The 18754-nt window shown below is 39.7% G+C and overlaps 2 long non-coding RNA genes across 2 annotated transcripts; both read right to left on the reverse strand.

Moving 5' to 3' along the window:
- Positions 1–9493: 9493 nt before the first annotated feature.
- On the reverse strand, positions 9494–10631 carry LOC144464996 (uncharacterized). Its single transcript, XR_013492398.1, has 3 exons — positions 10510–10631; positions 9816–9899; positions 9494–9566 (listed from the first exon to the last, which is right to left on the reverse strand). It is a non-coding gene; the product is annotated as an uncharacterized LOC144464996 (long non-coding RNA).
- Positions 10632–12782: 2151 nt separating this feature from the next.
- LOC144464997 (uncharacterized) lies at positions 12783–16471 on the reverse strand. The gene is made up of 4 exons (XR_013492399.1): positions 16356–16471; positions 15403–15477; positions 13323–13375; positions 12783–13177 (listed from the first exon to the last, which is right to left on the reverse strand). It is a non-coding gene; the product is annotated as an uncharacterized LOC144464997 (long non-coding RNA).
- Between the last annotated feature and the right edge of the window lie 2283 nt (positions 16472–18754).

Below are 18754 nucleotides of genomic sequence, written 5' to 3' on the forward strand. Positions count from 1 at the left end.
TTTATTGTGACTGTGACATGTATAGATCTTGTAGTGGAACACATGCTGTCAAACAATGTGAGCTCTTTATTCAGCACAGCAGTGAGTGATTCTCTGTCACTCACTGTTGACTCTAGTACATGTAGCTGCTGGCAGCAAAACTATGGAGCATAATACCAATACATTTTGTTTGAAGTCATTCACTAACAGTGCTGTTTTCTTAAACACAAGATAAAATCAGAGCACTGTGTGTGTGTGTGTGTGTGTGTGTGTGTGATGCAGCAGATACATGATCACATGGAAGTAGCTCAGTAAGCTTAATATCGATCACTTATCAATATTATCACATCCACTCCTTGGTCCATGAGGCTGGTCTTTAATCTCTCAGGCATGTGTGTCTGGTCTGGGGACAGAGAGAAACACAAAGAAAAGAAAGAGTTACACAACATGGCTTCTCAACAGTCATTTGTTGAGCCCCAAGACTGACTGTCTTTGTTATTTTAATGTATATTATGTCTGTTAATCAAACGTGGAATAATCTCTTACCTGGGGGGAGGAGGAAACGTAGGAAAAGGAGGGCTTGGAGGGCCTGGAGGGCCTGGAGGGCCTGGAGGGCCTGGAAGTCCTGGAGGGCCTGGAGGGCCTGGAGGGCCTGGAAGGCCTGGAAGGCCTGAACGACTTTGAACACCCTGTAACAGAGACAGTTGATAAATTCTACAACAGCAGATCAGTTAAAATAAATATGGAGCTTTTTTCCTATCTTTATTCAAGAGAGTGGTATGTCAATTTGAAAGCATTATTCATTGATTTCACATTCAGATTTTGTAATACTGTCCCTCAAAACCCTGCCCTCACACTCAAATAGCCTCTGCTTGTGCTTAGATCTACTGTTTCTGCTCAAACTGTGTGCTCGCACTCAGATACCATGTTGCTTGCACAGATTTCCTGCTCCAGCTTCAGCTCTTCTCCTCGCCCTCAAGCTGCTTCTGTGCGCTCGTGGAATTTCTGCTCTCAGATTTCTGCCCTGCTCTTGGATTTTTTTGTGTAACAACTGTGTCAAAATCCTCCAACCAATAGAACGCCAGGTTTGTTGTTGACCAATAAAACAATCCCTGCCTCCTTGCGGGCGCGCTCACTTTAGTCTTAGAGTGTCCTGTCCGGGCGGGTACTCTTTTACCGCGTTTATCCATTCATCCATTCATTATTAAATGTTCTTCCCTTGCTTTCTTTACGACTTTTGGAATAAAGGGACTGTTAATTTACACATGTGGGCCTGTATTTTTTTTACTATAATAGCCGCATACAGTATAATAGCAGATTGCTGGCCAACATGGGCCGTCAGAGTCAAGGACCTCAAGTAAGTTTTTTTTTTCTTTTAATGGTGCTATTACTTCCTTCAGATTGAACTGATAAAGTCATATTTGTGGCACAAGAATACATCCATGATAATATGATTACCTTTCAAGAGTTGTATGTTACATGAACACTGTTGCTAAGCAACAACTAACAACAGAATGGACGCTGCCGTGTTTACTCATTTCTGTATTTTAGTGTTTGGGAATAGGAAAAGTACCAACAGCAAAAGTAAATAACTTATCTAAAACATTAAGACAGTAGAAAACAGAAGTAAATTCAATGAGCTACTACATTTTAAAAACACAACTAACTTATGCTGTGTGTATATACAGTGGAAACCGCTTATAGTGATCACGGGTGCGGAGGTTTGGTTGTGGACATGTCTATTTGTAACTGCTGTGAAACAATCAGAAATTTATGTTTTATTCCTCTCATTCACCGGCTTTCTCACTACCACTGCTCGCTTTCCTCATCCATTCTCTGGCTCGCTCAACCACTGCTTCTTTCTCTCTCTCTCTTCTCCTTTTTAAAATGAGTCTGGAAGCCATCAGCGTTCTCAAAGAAAGAGAAATGTCCTCTTTCTTCCTAGTAATGTTTTTGTCTTCCCTCATGGCAGGGCTGGAAAGTGTTACAGATTGCGTTTCTCGATTCTGGTTCAATGCAGTTAAAGAGTACCTGCCCGGACGGGACACTCTAAAACTAAAGTAAGTTCGCCTGCAAGGAGGCAGGGATCATTTCATTGGTCAACAATAAACCTGGCATTCTATTGGTTGGGGGATTTTGACAGGGTTGTTACACAAAAAAATCCAAGAGCAGGGCAGAAATCTGAGAGCAGAAATTCCACGAGTGCACAGAAGCAGCTTGAGGACGAGGAGAAGAGCTGAAGCTGGAGCAGGAAATCTGTGCAAGCAACATGGTATCTGAGTGCGAGCACACAGTTTGAGCAGAAACAGTAGATCTAAGCGCAAGCAGAGGCTATTTGAGTGTAAGGGCAGGGTTTTGAGGGACAATATTACAAAATCTGAATGTGAAATCAATGAATAATGCTTTCAAATTGACATACCACTCTCTTGAATAAAGATAGGAAAAAAGCTCCATAAATAAATATATTTGTAAATAACAAATAACCAAACATTAAGAACTATTACTGATACAACTTGCTTAATAATGAGTTAATTAAAATATTGAAATCTGACAGTAAGGATCTTTAGCAACTGTTTATTGAGACACATTCTGGAAGATTCTGTTATGTAATTATAATATGGAAAGGAATAAACTCTGCATTAAGGTTTGGTCTTAACTGCCGCTCCAGTTCCTCCTGGGTAATAGCCAGCATGGAAATATCTCTCTTCTGTGTTTCCATTTCCCTTCTCCACCTATAACAAATTACAGGTGTCAGCTCTCAAACAATTAATGAAATCCAAACTGCAAATTAAAACAGAACAAACTCTTTGAATAACGCTTTAGATTACAGCCAGCACAGTGTGAATATTTAGTTCATATAGGGTGTCAGTAAAATACTAGAGACATACAGTGGGCCAAAAATGTAAATACAGGGACGAGTTTAGGGAATAAGAAGGTAACAAGTTGTGTTTAACAGGGACTGAGAAACAGCCTAAATTACATTTTGTATTTTAATGGTTACAAGTATTTAATAATTATGGGGTACAGTGACATTGTTAATGTGGAACAATGTATGAAATTTTAAAAAAAAAAGTTTAATAGTGTCAATATTAAAGTGATATTTGTGGTGGTTTCATCTGTACTTGTTAAAAAGAAATACTTTGTAAAAATAAGTTCATACATACACAGTACTTGTACTTATTTAAAAAGATATGTGTTAGACCAGGGAAAAAGTTTTACTTTTATAGCTTTAACCATAGAAAATTAAATGTTTAAAATGATAGAAAATAAAATGCTAGAAAACAATAATATGATGATTGATCCATCTGGTGATCAAAACTGAGTCTAAACTCATCTTAGAAAACAACTTAATTCTTCATGTATGTAGTCTGGCTCCTTTTAATGCAACCCTGTCTCACAGACATTATGTTTGAACACTTTTTTAGTAACAATAAATAGTTGAGAAGAACACATAATGTCAGCCAGATGACATTTCCTTTTAACATAACGAGGACATGTTGATACTGAACATAGCAGTGAAACATTCAATGACTTTAAAGGTGAGAGAACACAATGTTAAACCAGCACATTGTGACAATACGAGAAGCTTCTTACAGTCAGTGGATGTTTTTACCTGATCAGGAGGCAGCTGATCATCTCTCACCACAGCGGCTGCATCAGTAGAAGTGAAGGCTGTGATGAGCAGGAAAACCTGCAGACACAACAGGACCAGCAGCACACTTTTGTCCATGGCTGATGAACAGAGTTTGACACAGCTGTTAAACACACGTCTTTATATACCTACTGCCAACCAACCACTGTCATGATGAGAAAGGGAAAGAAATTCAGAGGATGTGTGTAGATGTAAATCACCCATCCACACGCACATGTGCAATTTAAAATTGTTTGTTTAATCACAAAACCAATTTAACCATAATCTTGGATTCTGGTATGTTTAACTGATATATCTGCCTTCTTACCCTGCAGTCCCTTCTTGGGCATTTCCTGATAAAAGCATCCCAGCAGGTTTACAGAAGGGGCGGGTCGGTGTTCAGCTGACCATGGGCGAGAGGCAGGGTACACCCTGGACAGGTCGTCAGACTATCACAGGGCTGACACATTGAGATAGACAACCATTCATGCACACATTCACACCTACGGCCAATTTAGAGTCACCAATTAGCCTGAATGTCTTTGGGCTGTGGGAGCAAACAGGAGTACCTGGAGAAAACCTACACTGACACAGGGAGAACATGCAAACTCCGCACTGCTAAGTTGGACCACTCAATTTATAGTACAATGTTAATCTGCAGTCAGTTTAGGGAAGCGCAGTTGGGATCTCTACTTAACACCTTGGTATGGTACCTTTGGAACCAACAGTAAGCCTGCAGACATGGTACCTAGACCTTAGGGTTTCCACGGCAAACTCTTCAATGTGGGCGGGGTTGTTGTCACTCACTGCTCCGTCCAGCTCTCATTGTATTTCCTCCTTTATATGTCTGCACCTCATTTATAGTCCACAGAACGAGGTTTCACGCTGACATTTTCAAAACAAAACTAGAAAATCACTCAGAGAGTGCAGACCTCCGCCAAGTAGGTGATATTCCCTCCCCCTCTGCATCAGATTTTGCAGCCTGCATCACAATTAGGTTATTTGCATCACTATCATTATTAGGTTATATATGCCTTCACCCTGGAAACACTGTGGTGTATTTAGCGATTAGCATTAGTGATTACCCAACGTTAGCCAACGTTAGAGATTAGCTAACGTTTAGGTAACTTTTGCTAACTGCTAACGTTTGTCAATTGCTAACGTTATGCTACCTTTTGTAACGGCAGGATGAATAAACACACCTGTAGGAAAGAAATAGGCAACGTTGCCATTCATGGCTGTTTAAAAATGTGCTGGCTCTAATACCAGCTGAAGATATCTTCAACGTAATCGCTAACTTTAGCCGCTATTTTGTTTAAGCATGTGCATGACCAAAACATCAAGTTGGGAGGCAGTTTTAATCAACAGCAGCATCTTGTACATACCATGTCACTGAGTCAGTAAAACCCCCATACAGTCAGACGATAAACTTTATTCCTGACGAGCCCAAGTAGGCCTACTCGCCATTGCCAATCGGTGGCGCACGTCTGGTCATGGAATGAGTCTATTCTAAACTCTGTGAATGCACAGTGCTATTTAGCGCTATTTTATCATTTTATCCACTTTGCTTCAACCGATCACCACCAAAATTTTATCATCTGTTCCTTGTCTCATTATCCACCTTTCCTGAAAATTTAATCAAAATCTGTTTATAACTTTTTGAGTTATTTTGCAGACAAACAAACAGACAACCAAACAAACAGACAAACAGACGGAGGTAATAAAACAGGCTGCAGTGAGAGCCTCTCTCCATTGGATAGTTAAAAATAGTGGGTTTGTGCATTTAGACCTTCTAAGGCAAGCTCAGGGGTTTAATGTTGCCGGAGCCCACAGGAACAACGCTCCATGATATTTTTTTCTCTATGTGAGGATTGGGATATATACAGTTGAAAGTAATATATCATTTTAAACGCTTGAAGATCCACTCATTACTAAGAGTGTATGTGATCCAAGAGAGACAATAAAAACTTAAGTAATGATCAAAATTGTGACACTGAAATTTAAGGTGTACTGACGGATTTGTGTCAGCTAGTAAACATTCCACCTTAAAAGTTGCCGGTAGTCAGCTCAGCGAATTAGGTTATTTTTTCTCAGACTCCAGCTGCTGCAAGAGGCAGCAAAACAATCTTTAATTTTATAGTTACAGTTTACCTGTACGTATATGTTTAACTCTTCATGGTATGAACAGTGGTTACATGAGCCTCAAAACCAGTGTCTACTCGGCCCTGAGCAGAGTGACTGTCTGCTATTGGCCAGTCAATGGACTGCAATGTTCACAGCTCCACCTTTTGAACCTTATCTGTGTGCTAGGTACCCCAACAGAGGGGGGACCAAAATTGGGGATGACCATTCACAGCTTTTCACAGTGGAAACAGAAAAAAAGTGTACCGAACCGAACTGAACTGTACTGTGTTGCTTGATGGAAACAGGGCTTCAGAGCTGGGAAAACAAGACCAAGTAACACAAAACTTTCTGCTTTTTACACATTTTATTGTGATTTGTATAAAACTTATGGTGGAACACATATTGTCAAACAACGTGAGCACTGTCTTCAGCACAGCAGTGAGTCCCTTACTGACACTCACCGTTGACTCTAGCACATGTAGCTGTTGGCAGCAATAGCATTTGAGAGTAAACACCGATTAACTTTGCTTTCACAAGCAGTTCACTGACAGTGCTATTTGCTTTAATAAAGTCAGTGCAGTGTGTATTTATGTGATGTAGCAGTTACGTGATCACCAGCATTAATTCCCTTGGAAATAGCTCAATCAGTATTATAGCATCCAAGCTTCTGTCCACGTATGTGTCTGGTCATTCATCCATCAGAACCGTGCCTCTGGTCTGGGGACAGAGAGAGTGAGACACACAAAAAAGAAAGAGATAAGCTGCACAAAATGGCTTCTCAACAGACATTTGTTCACCTGTTTATCAGAAATACATATTTAGAAGTTTTTTTCTCATGAAGAAATATTTCATGTCTTAAAATGGCTGAAATGTAACTCCCTTCCTTTGCCTCATTTACCATGCAAAGGTCTATGAACATGCAAGTTGGTTCCAGCCTCTATCTTCACCCACCCCTCACCCTATCACCAAAAGAAATGTTGGTATCATATGTTTGCACTGTACGTGGACTGGCTTCCACAAAGTGTGGAAATACTGCAGTGGGCTACTCTTACTTTACATGTAATGTAGTTAGTTAATGAAATGTTCCTTGGCCTCGAAGGTGATGATGGTTTATGATATGACAGTAAACTGTAAGCTGGATGCTAAAGTTCGCAGCTTATGTGCTCTAACATAAGCCACAGGGGTCCAGATTTCTCCTTAGTCATTAGTTCAAGGTCCACAGAGTTAAGTAAATTCAGCGTCATGCTTGCATTTGTCCATGTCGTTGAGCTAGTTTGCTGTCTCTGTTAAGTAGCTGTCTTGTTCATGACTCACTCTACAGCAGGAAACGGCACTTAAAAATAAAAGCTGTGCCGGAAATTGACTCTACTTCAAAATAAGGTGTGTTTTTTGCAAACTTGACACATTTGTGAGTCACTTGAGGTTCAGAATGGACTACAAGTGACTCATTTTTGGAAACAGGAAAAGAATCCAGGCACTCCAAACAAAAATGAGAATGAGGAAGGAAAGATTAGATTAAAAAGCCTTTAATATAATGGCCAACTCATTAAAAAGCCAACATGTTTCGACCACTGTTGGTCTTCATCAGGGCTGGAGAAACAGATGCACCAGGGTGTGGTTTCATCTATAAAGCAGCAGCAGCCAATGAGAAACTGTCACATGACACAGTTAATGACATGACAGGTGAAGCCAATGAACCATGATAATAAATCACAGAGAATGAGAAAACAAGAAAAACACACAAAACATAACCAAAAGAAACATCAATCAAACTTAATAGAATACCCATGAACCAGTATTCAACATATGTTCAAGATATGATAAACATATTAAACATAACAGAAACATTAAAGGACACATGTAAGGTCTATATCTTCATTAAGACCAGGATATTTTAATGCATCCAACTGATGAATCCAAAAAGCTTCCCTTTGGTTAAGTCTCTGTATTCTGTCACCACCCCTAACCATAGGTTTAATGTGCTCAATGCCCTCAATGTGCAGTAAGGAGTCACTGGCATTGTGATATTCACTAAAATGCCTGGCGATGGGGTAGTCATGATTTTTAATTCTAATGGCATATTTATGCTCAGCTAGACGATCTCTCAGGTGTCTTTTGGTGCGGCTTATGTAGAAAAAACCTTCCTCACATGGACAGGACAGGCGGTATATAACAAAAGTAGTGTTACAGTTAATGAAATTACTTTGTTTATAAATCCTGTTTGTATTTACATCAACAAAACTTTTAGTTTGCAGGACATTATCACAGTGAGGGTACCGCATACATTTAAAAGTACCCACCGGCTTGGTCAACCAGGTGCTTTTTTTTATCTGCTGGAAGATATGAATGCATGAGCTTATCCCTGAGAGTGGGGGCATGTCTAAAAGAAATGACAGGTGGTTGAGGAAACACTTGACTCAACAGATTGTCACTCTCAATAATGGCCCAGTTAATTTTAATAATCCGTTTAATTTGTTCAGCATGTGTACTATATGTAGTAACAAAAAAAGAACGAGACTGATGTACAGGTTTGTGTCTATTTTTATGAAGAAGAGTATCCCGCTCAAGTGACTGAGCTCTGTCAAATGCCTGTTTGATCACCCGAGGTTTGTAAGCTCTATCTAAAAACCTACTGGACATGGCCTCTGCTTGTTCACCAAAATCATCCTCTCGATCACAAATGCGCCGTAGGCGTTGGAATTGACCATATGGAATATTTTCTATGAGGTGGTGAGGATGAAAAGAATCTGCTCTAAGAATAGTGTTGACTCACTTTTGGACCATGACCCCCCAATTGGGAAACATTGTGTTAGAGTACACAAACACACAGTTAAATTCTTTCCTTCCATTTGTGCTCTTGTTTTTCAGTTTTGTAAAGGCTACACATATTACATGCTCTTTGAATGCTGAGTGTTGCAAATGATTGGACAATTATTGTCTGGGGGAGGGGTTTATCAGACAATCTGTTTCACATTCAGAAACAGAATAAACACAAATATAATTACAGATTCATATTAACAGTTTATTTACAAAACAGTCACTTTTAGAAGAGAACTGTTTTTCAGTCAGGACCATTTTAGTCAAAACTAACTTTATTTCCATTTGCAGTATTATATTTGGTGGTATGGCTCTGTTCTGGGGCCTCTCTGTCTTTCCTCGGGCCTACGCAGAAAGTGTTTTCCATGCACCTACGTGAAAAGCCTAAGGTGGAGAGAGCACACCTCACTGCCCTTCCATGTGTCTACATGGAAAGCCTAAGGCAGCACAGACCCCCCCAGGAACAGAACAGAGCAGCACCAATGACAAACAGAAATGACATTGATAAGTCAGACACATGCATGAGCATGCTTCCTCTGCAAACAAGCAACAGTAGGCAGGCCAGAGCAGTTTAAATAGGGCACCCTGAATGAGATTTGCCAACTGGTTGCATAGGAAGGAATCATGTGATCTGTCAGCTGACTCCCTTCCATCAATCAGCTGCTCCATCAGTTGATTGGCTGTTTGAGATCAACTGATGTAGCTGGGATGTGAGCTGAGCTTGACATTGTGTTCTGCCCGAACTAACACTATGCTGAATTTATCTTCCTCCTTCCCTAATCAAGTAATATTTTCAATGCGTCCGATTGATAGCACAAATTATTTTCCGACTAGCTTCTGTCTATTTGCTATTTTCCCGTGTATCTCCATTATTTTATGCCTTTTAATCAAACATGTTGGACATATTTATGTTCATATGTGGAATATTCTCTTACCTGCGGGGGGGGGGAGGAGGAGGAGGAGGAGGATAGGGATGGCCTGGAGGGCCTGGGGGGCCTGGAGGTCCTGGGGGGCCCTGTAACAGAGTTGATCAATTTTATAACAGCAGATCAGTTCAAATAAATATTTTTCTGAGTAACAAATAACCAAGCATTAAGAACTATTATTGATACAACTTGCTTAATAATGAGCTAATTAAACCATTGAAATCTGATAGTAAGGATCTTTAGCAACTTCTTTTGGGACACAGATTCCGAAAGTGTAATGTAATGTATGTAATTTTAATATGAAAAGGGATCAACTCTGCATTAAAGTTTGGTCTTACCAGAAGACCATCCCGTCTACATGATGTTGCGTAACAGCCACATTTGTAATATTCACTATTTCTGCGTCCATTTCTCCTCTCCACCTGTAACAAATTACAGGTGTCAGCTCTTAACAAAGTAATGAAATCCAGACTGCAAATTAAACAGAACAAACTCTTTGAATAACACTTTAGATTACAGCCAGCACAGTGTGAATATTTAGTTCATATAGGGTGTCAGTAAAATGCTGGAGACATACAGTGGGCCAAAAATGTAAATACAGAAAAGAGTTTATGGAATAAGAAGGTAACAGGGACTAAGAAACAACCTAAATTACACTAAATACTTCAAAAATTACCTCTAATTAATATTTATTGGGTATAGTAACATTGTTACTGAATAACAAGACAAGAAAATGGGAAAAACATGGTAATTGCTTCAGTATTAAAATTAAATTTGTTGTGGTTTCATTTCATTTGAAATGATGATATACTTGTAAGGGGGTAAAAAAAGGTCAGCAGGCTTGTATTTTATTGGACATGTATAAGATACTTAAACTGTAATTTGCTGGCTGTAATCTGGAAGCATTACCAATTTAGATTTATCTCAGCAACAAGATGTTTGATATTTACATCTGACATTGAGAGAACACAATGTTAAACCAGCACATTGTGACAATACAAGAAGCTTCTTACAGTCAGTGGATGTTTTTACCTGATCAGGAGGCAGCTGATCATCTCTCACCACAGCGGCTGCATCAGTAGAAGTGAAGGCTGTGATGAGCAGGAAAACCTGCAGACACAACAGGACCAGCAGCACACTTTTGTCCATGGCTGATGAACAGAGTTTGACACAGCTGTTAAACACACACGTCTTTATATACCTACTGCCAACCAACCACTGTCATGATGAGAAAGGGAAAGAAATTCAGAGGGTGTGTGTAGTTACATGATCACCCATCCACACGCACATGTGCAATTTAACTGTAATCTGGACCTCTGGGGTCTTTAACTGATATATCTGCTTCCTTACCCTGCAGTCTGTCCTCCAACATTTCATGATAAAAGTATCCCAGCAGGTTTACAGACAAATTACGTTACATAATAAAATAACTTTTGTGCTTGAGGCCACATAAACTCCATAGTGTTCTACAACCTCTCAATCTGATGTTGTATTAAAATATGTGACAAAACCCACGTGTTGCACAATGACGTCAGTTTGTTAGCTGGAGGCAAAACACGACTCTCCACCACAGGGCTGTAGGCTACGTAGGAGTCTTAAGATGTCATCTTGTTGTGTTATTAGGAGCCAGAATAGAAGGAGTTATGGCTCAAAACTTAAATTTTTTATCAAATACTAGCCACCACTGCCCGTCAACAAAAACAAAGACAACTATGGTTAAATTGGCATTGTGTAGGAATTTCTTCCATCTAGTGTTGAGATCGTATATTGTATTCAAACGGATAGCGCACTCTAGTGCCTCACTGTTTCAAATGCGTATTGCAACAACGGTAGCCGCTGTGTACCAAAAAGCTATGATAACATTGATGAAACCATGTCATCTGATACTTCATGGAGTATTCATTCAGGCTTTTACACAGACACACGCAGCGTGAGTTGACAAACCCCCTCCTCACCATGCTGGCTGTGTTTACAATGTAGGACTGTTGGGGCAGGTGTAAATCGAAACAAACCAATCACATCATGTCTTTTGACAACTGACAAGTGGCTCAACCTCACACACCTCATCCCTCTCCTCGCAACACTGTGTCGTTAACAGCTGTTAGCCACCAGCGCCGCTAACAGCACTAACAGCACTAACAGCGGCTAACAGCTGTTGACCCTCGTTTTTTTGAAATCACCGGTCACGTTGCCTTTTTGCCTTTTTTCAGTTGCACCGGCACTTGTGACTAGCCTGCTTGCTGCTGCTTTTCATCACTCTACCTGCAGACTGAAACTGGAAACTGACAAGTGAAAACGCGAAAGGCGATTCCATATTTCTCAAGTATGTCCCTGTACGTACCTGTATTTTCAAGATGGCGCACGTACATGATGAGACACCGGTCGCAATGTATATGTAAATGAGAATTTCGGAGCTTATGGACATACTTAGATATGCTGATGGAGGTAAATACACATGTGCCAGGACACACTTTTGACTGCAAAATTTGTTCATCTCAAAGAACAACTGAAATTGTTACACATAGTGCCTTTAAATGTGATAAGATTAAAATACCGGACGAAGCCGATCATCACAAATGCTCATATGTGCAGCGCAAACTTCATATCAGGTTAGGGAAAAAGTATTTCCTGTTGTAAGGATGAATAACGTTATGTGTATTAAGGGTTATCATGTCCACCTCATCAGAAATTTGGGAGGTATTAAGAGGAATATTGGATTTCTCCGTAACACTTAACTTTTTAGCGCATTAGCTAACGTTAGCTTTGATAGCAAAAAAAACTGGAGGAAACCATTTAAGTGTTGTTGTTCTTTGTAAGATTGGCATAGTCAACCACAAAGCCGGCCATCCCACCTTCATCATCCATCCACTGAGTGAGAGCATACGGGTCGGCCAGTCTGGTGACGTTGGTCAGTGTACTTGTTCAAGTAACATTCGTGGTCCCGGAAAGTGAGTGACCTGACATGGTGTGGTCGTAAATTCAGTCTGATGCTCTAAACTAAAATAAGAGCCCTGTTGGTTGAAGAAGCTGAGCCATATATTTCTCTATGGATTAATGAGCAGTTATTCACACATTCACTCCACTCGGCGCTCTGCCACTCTGAGAGTGCGGTGTTCTGAATAACTGAACAGTACATTCAGACAATGCTCCGAATTTACGAACAGTCAAGCTTGTACCAGAGTGCACTCCAGCACTTAGAATGAGTATTTCTAAACGCACCATTTGCATCTTTCTCTATTGTCTAAAACAAGCTAAAATAACTGAAGAAATACAAAACTTTGTGCTTTTGATTGTTTTTAATCAGGAAGACATTTTATTGTGACTGTGACATGTATAGATCTTGTAGTGGAACACATGCTGTCAAACAATGTGAGCTCTTTATTCAGCACAGCAGTGAGTGATTCTCTGTCACTCACTGTTGACTCTAGTACATGTAGCTGCTGGCAGCAAAACTATGGAGCATAATACCAATACATTTTGTTTGAAGTCATTCACTAACAGTGCTGTTTTCTTAAACACAACATACAATCAGAGCAGTGTGTGTGTGTGTGTGTGTGTGTGTGTGTGTGTGAGATGCAGCAGATACATGATCACATGGAAGTAGCTCAGTAAGCTTAATATCAATCACTTATCAATATTATCACATCCACTCCTTGGTCCATGAGGCTGGTCTTTAATCTCTCAGGCATGTGTGTCTGGTCTGGGGACAGAGAGAAACACAAAGAAAAGAAAGAGTTACACAACATGGCTTCTCAACAGTCATTTGTTGAGCCCCAAGACTGACTGTCTTTGTTATTTTAATGTACATTATGTCTGTTAATCAAACATGTGGAATAATCTCTTACCTGGGGGGAGGAGGAGATGGAGGAAAAGGAGGGCTTGGAGGGCCTGGAGGGCCCTGTAACAGAGACAGTTGATAAATTCTACAACAGCAGATCAGTTAAAATAAATATGGAGCTTTTTTCCTATCTTTATTCAAGAGAGTGGTATGTCAATTTGATTTCACATTCAGATTTTGTAATATTGTCCCTCAAAACCCTGCCCTCACACTCAAATAGCCTCTGCTTGTGCTTAGATCTACTGTTTCTGCTCAAACTGTGTGCTCGCACTCAGATACCATGTTGCTTGCACAGATTTCCTGCTCCAGCTTCAGCTCTTCTCCTCGCCCTCAAGCTGCTTCTGTGCGCTCGTGAAATTTCTGCTCTCAGATTTCTGCCCTGCTCTTGGATTTTTTTGTGTAACAACCGTGTCAAAATCCTCCAACCAATAGAACGCCAGGTTTATTGTTGACCAATAAAACGATCCCTGCCTCCTTGCGGGCGCGCTCACTTTAGTCTTAAAGTGTCCTGTCCAGGCGGGTACTCTTTAACCGCGTTTATCCATTCATCCATTCATTATTAAATGTTCTTCCCTTGCTTTCTTTACGACTTTTGGAATAAAGGGACTGTTAATTTACACATGTGGGCCTGTATTTTTTTTACTATAATAGCCGCATACAGTATAATAGCAGATTGCTGGCCAACATGGGCCGTCAGAGTCAACGACCTCAAGTAAGTAGTTTTTTTTTTCTTTTAATGGTGCTATTACTTCCTTCAGATTGAATTGATAAAGTCATATTTGTGGCACAAGAATACATCCATGATAATATGATTACCTTTCAAGAGTTGTATGTTACATGAACACTGTTGCTAAGCAACAACTAACAACAGAATGGACGCCACCGTGTTTACTTATTTCTGTATTTTAGTGTTTGGGAATAGGAAAAGTACCAACAGCAAAAGTAAATAACTTATCTAAAACATTAAGACAGTAGAAAACAGAAGTAAATTCAATGAGCTACTACATTTTAAAAACACAACTAACTTATGCTGTGTGTATATACAGTGGAAACCGCTTATAGTGATCACGGGTGCGGAGGTTTGGTTGTGGACATGTCTATTTGTAACTGCCGTGAAACAATCAGAAATTTATGTTTTATTCCTCTCATTCACCGGCTTTCTCACTACCACTGCTCGCTTTCCTCATCCATTCTCTGGCTCGCTCAACCACTGCTTCTCTCTCTCTCTCTCTCTTCTCCTTTTTAAAATGAGTCTGGAAGCCATCAGCAAAGCCTAACTTTACTTTTAACGTTCTCAAAGAAAGAGAAATGTCCTCTTTCTTCCTAATAATGTTTTTGTCTTCCCTCATGGCAGGGCTGGAAAGTGTTACAGATTGCGTTTCTCCAAAAGTTGATTCTGGTTCAACCTTCTCGCTGTGGCGCCCACCCCCGCAGCCAACGCACAACGCAGTTAAAGAGTACCCGCCCGTACGGGACGCTCTAAACCTAAAGCAAGTTCACCTGCAAGGAGGGAGGGATCATTTCAATGGTCAACAATAAACCTGGCGTTCTATTGGTTGGGGGATTTTTACAGGGTTGTTACACAAAAAAATCCAAGAGCAGGGCAGAAATCTGAGAGCAGAAATTCCACGAGCGCACAGAAGCAGCTTGAGGGCGAGGAGAAGAGCTGAAGCTGGAGCAGGAAATCTGTGCAAGCAACATGGTATCTGAGTGCGAGCACACAGTTTGAGCAGAAACAGTAGATCTAAGCGCAAGCAGAGGCTATTTGAGTGTAAGGGCAGGGTTTTGAGGGACAATATTACAAAATCTGAATGTGAAATCAATGAATAATGGTCTCAAATTGACATACCACTCTCTTGAATAAAGATAGGAAAAAAGCTCCATAAATAAATATATTTGTAAATAACAAATAACCAAACATTAAGAACTATTATTGATACAACTTGCTTAATAATGAGTTAATTAAAATATTGAAATCTGACAGTAAGGATCTTTAGCAACTGTTTATTGAGACACATTCTGGAAGATTCTGTTATGTAATTATAATATGGAAAGGAATAAACTCTGCATTAAGGTTTGGTCTTAACTGCCGCTCCAGTTCCTCCTGGGTAATAGCCAGCATGGAAATATCTCTCTTCTGTGTTTCCATTTCTCCTCTCCACCTATAACAAATTACAGGTGTCAGCTCTTAACAAATGAATGAAAATCAAACTGCAAATTAAAACAGAACAAACTCTTTGAATAACGCTTTAGATTACAGCCAGCACAGTGTGAATATTTAGTTCATATAGGGTGTCAGTAAAATACTGGAGACATACAGTGGGCCAAAAATGTAAATACAGGGAAGAGTTTAGGGAATAAGAAGGTAACAAGTTGTGTTTAACAGGGACTGAGAAACAGCCTAAATTACATTTTGTATTTTAATGGTTACAAGTATTTAATAATTACAGGGTACAGTGACATTGTTAATGTGGAACAATGTATCAAAATTTAAAAAAAAAAGTTTAATCGTGTCAATATTAAAGTGGAATTTGTGGTGGTTTCATCTGTACTTGTTAAAAAGAAATATTTGTAAAAATAAGTTCATACATACACAGTACTTGTACTTATTTAAAAAGATGCGTGTTAAACCAGGGAAAAATGTTCTTTTATAGGTTTAACCATAGAAAATTAAATGTTTAAAATGATAGAAAATAAAATGCTAGAAAATAATAATATGATGACTGATCCATCTGGTGATCAAAACTGAGTCTAAACTCGTCTTAGAAAACAACTTAATTCTTCATGTACGTAGTCTGGCTCCTTTTAATGCAACCCTGTCTCACAGACATTGTGTTTGAACACTTTTTTAGTAACAAAAAATAGTTTAGAAGAACACATAATGTCAGCCAGATGACATTTCCTTTTAACATAACGAGGACATGTTGATACTGAACATAGCAGTGAAACATTCGATGACTTTAAAGGTGAGAGAAAACAATGTTAAACCAGCACATTGTGACAATAGGAGAAGCTTCTTACAGTCAGTGGATGTTTTTACCTGATCAGGAGGCAGCTGATCATCTCTCTCCACAGCGGCTGCATCAGTAGAAGTGAAGGCTGTGATGAGCAGGAAAACCTGCAGACACAACAGGACCAGCAGCACACTTTTGTCCATGGCTGATGAACAGAGTTTGATACAGCTGTTAAGCACACACGTCTTTATAAACCTACTGCCAACCAACCACTGTCATGATGAGAAAGGGAAAGCAGTTCAGAGGGTGTATGCAGATGTAAATCACCCATCCACACGCACATGTGCAATTTAAAATTGTTTGTTTAATCACAAAACTAACTGAACCATAACCTTGAGTTCTGGTATGTTTAACTGATATATCTGCTTCCTTTCCCTGCAGTCCCTCCTTTGACATTTTTCGGACAATACCAAGGAAGATATGTCAGCAATATAACCTATGTTTAGTATACTCTTATGTATAAACTGAGAAATAAGTGTGTTTTAGTGGTATCATTTATTTTAGCAGATAATGCTAAACTAGCTAACATACATTTATTCTTATGTAGCCCAAATGGTGGCATTGTACATTTCTGCAGACCACAAATAGGTTACGTTTGCACATTATTATCTGGTGGATACATTGAAACTTAACGTTTCAAGAATGCTGTGGTTATTGTTTGGTTAGGTTTTGGCACCAAAACCACTTGGTTATGGTTAGAAACATGTAATGTTTTGACCTTAAATACCTCATTTTGTTGGTGTTGTCCTTTATGGAAATGCAACAATGTCACGGTAAGAAAAAATAGCAAAAAATTTTTTTGTGGCAGCGATGTCTTGCAAAAAGTGAACACTTTTTGTGTGCACAACGCACAATGTCAGGGTAAAACATAAAAAGCTATTTGTGGCACGAATCGCAGAGAAAACTAAGCAGTGTCTTGGTAAAGACAACTGTTTTTGTGGTACTATACCGGCTGGAAAAGCAGCGATGTCTTAATAAGTAACAACCACTTTTCATGGTAGGCTACTATCTCCAGTGGACACACAGCCATTTTTGGTAATTAAAAAGCCACTTAAAACAAAGCCATGTCATGCCATCTAAAATCCCCTCAACCTCCTAATATATACTAGCCCATATACTACATCTCTTTAGTTCTAAAGTTGATATGATACTGTAGGTCAATAGTGTACAAATTCAGTTATTTCAGTCAGGAACACTTTAGTCAAAGAAAACGTTATTTCCATTTGCAGTATTATATTTGGTGGTATGGCTCCGTTCTGGAGCCTCTCTGTCTTTCCTCGGGCCTACGCAGAAAGCCTCTTCCATGTGTCTATCTGGAAGGCCTAAGGTGGAGAGAGCACACCTCTCTGCCCTTCCACGTTCAAATGAGGAAAGCCTGAGGCAGAGAGAGCAAACCTCCCTGCCCTTCCATGCGCCTACATGGAAAGCCTAAGGCAGCAAAGATCCCCGGGAACAGAACAGAGCAGCATCACTGACAAACAGAAATGACATTGATAAGTCAGACACAGCATGAAAAGGAGGAGCTGGGGTGGAGGCGGGTTGTAGAGCAGCTAGCAGAGGAAGCAGCAACAGTAGGCAGGCCAGAGCAGTTCAAATAGGGCACCCTGAATAAGATTCGCCAATTGGTTGCATAGGAAGGAATCATGTGATCTATCAGCTGACTCCCTTCCATAAATCAGCTGCTCCATCAGTTGATTGGCTGTTTGAGATCAGCTGATGTAGCTGGGATGTGAGCTGAGCTTGACATTGTGTCCTGCCTGAACTAATGCTGTGCTCAATTTGTGGTGTGCAGAAATGTACAATGCCAACATTTTCTAATGGCAGCTGGGCTGCCTAATGTCACTGGCTTGTAATTTGACTGTTATTACTAATAAGCATTTTGATAGTATCAGGTCAGATGTGTTGACTGGATACCATATCTTTCACTCTTCCAGCCTAGATTCGTCAAATAGCAAGCATGCTAATGTTAGCCATGACGGTTGGTGCAGTTAGCTGCACAACAGTTTAAGTTGGTGTATGCATTTAGTAACAACTAATGTCAAGCCTCTGAAACAACTGTGCAACAACAACTAATGTCTAAGAACTAATTTGTATAGCGACCCCGTTTTCATGTGGTGATTCATAAGTATCCACTTCAAACACTTTCAGTGTAATATATATATATATATATGTATATGTTATATGCTCGGTTTGAATCTACGAACAAATGGCCTCTATATGAAACTGGCTGTGGCCTGACCTCAAAAAGTAGAACTTTTTTAGTAGTTAAGGTAAAAGTAAAGTGTGGTGTTAAGTACAGTAGAGTATTCTTTAAGCTGTAGCAAAAACTGTGATCATATCAACCAAAATAAATTAAAAGGTGAGAGGTCCGCTCTTGAAGATTTTGTTTCCAAACAAAAGCTTTGGGCCAAGCAGAGAAAACACA

The sequence above is a fragment of the Epinephelus lanceolatus genome, chromosome 12, assembly GCF_041903045.1.
Source record: "Epinephelus lanceolatus isolate andai-2023 chromosome 12, ASM4190304v1, whole genome shotgun sequence".
Taxonomy (NCBI): Eukaryota; Metazoa; Chordata; class Actinopteri; order Perciformes; family Serranidae; genus Epinephelus; species Epinephelus lanceolatus.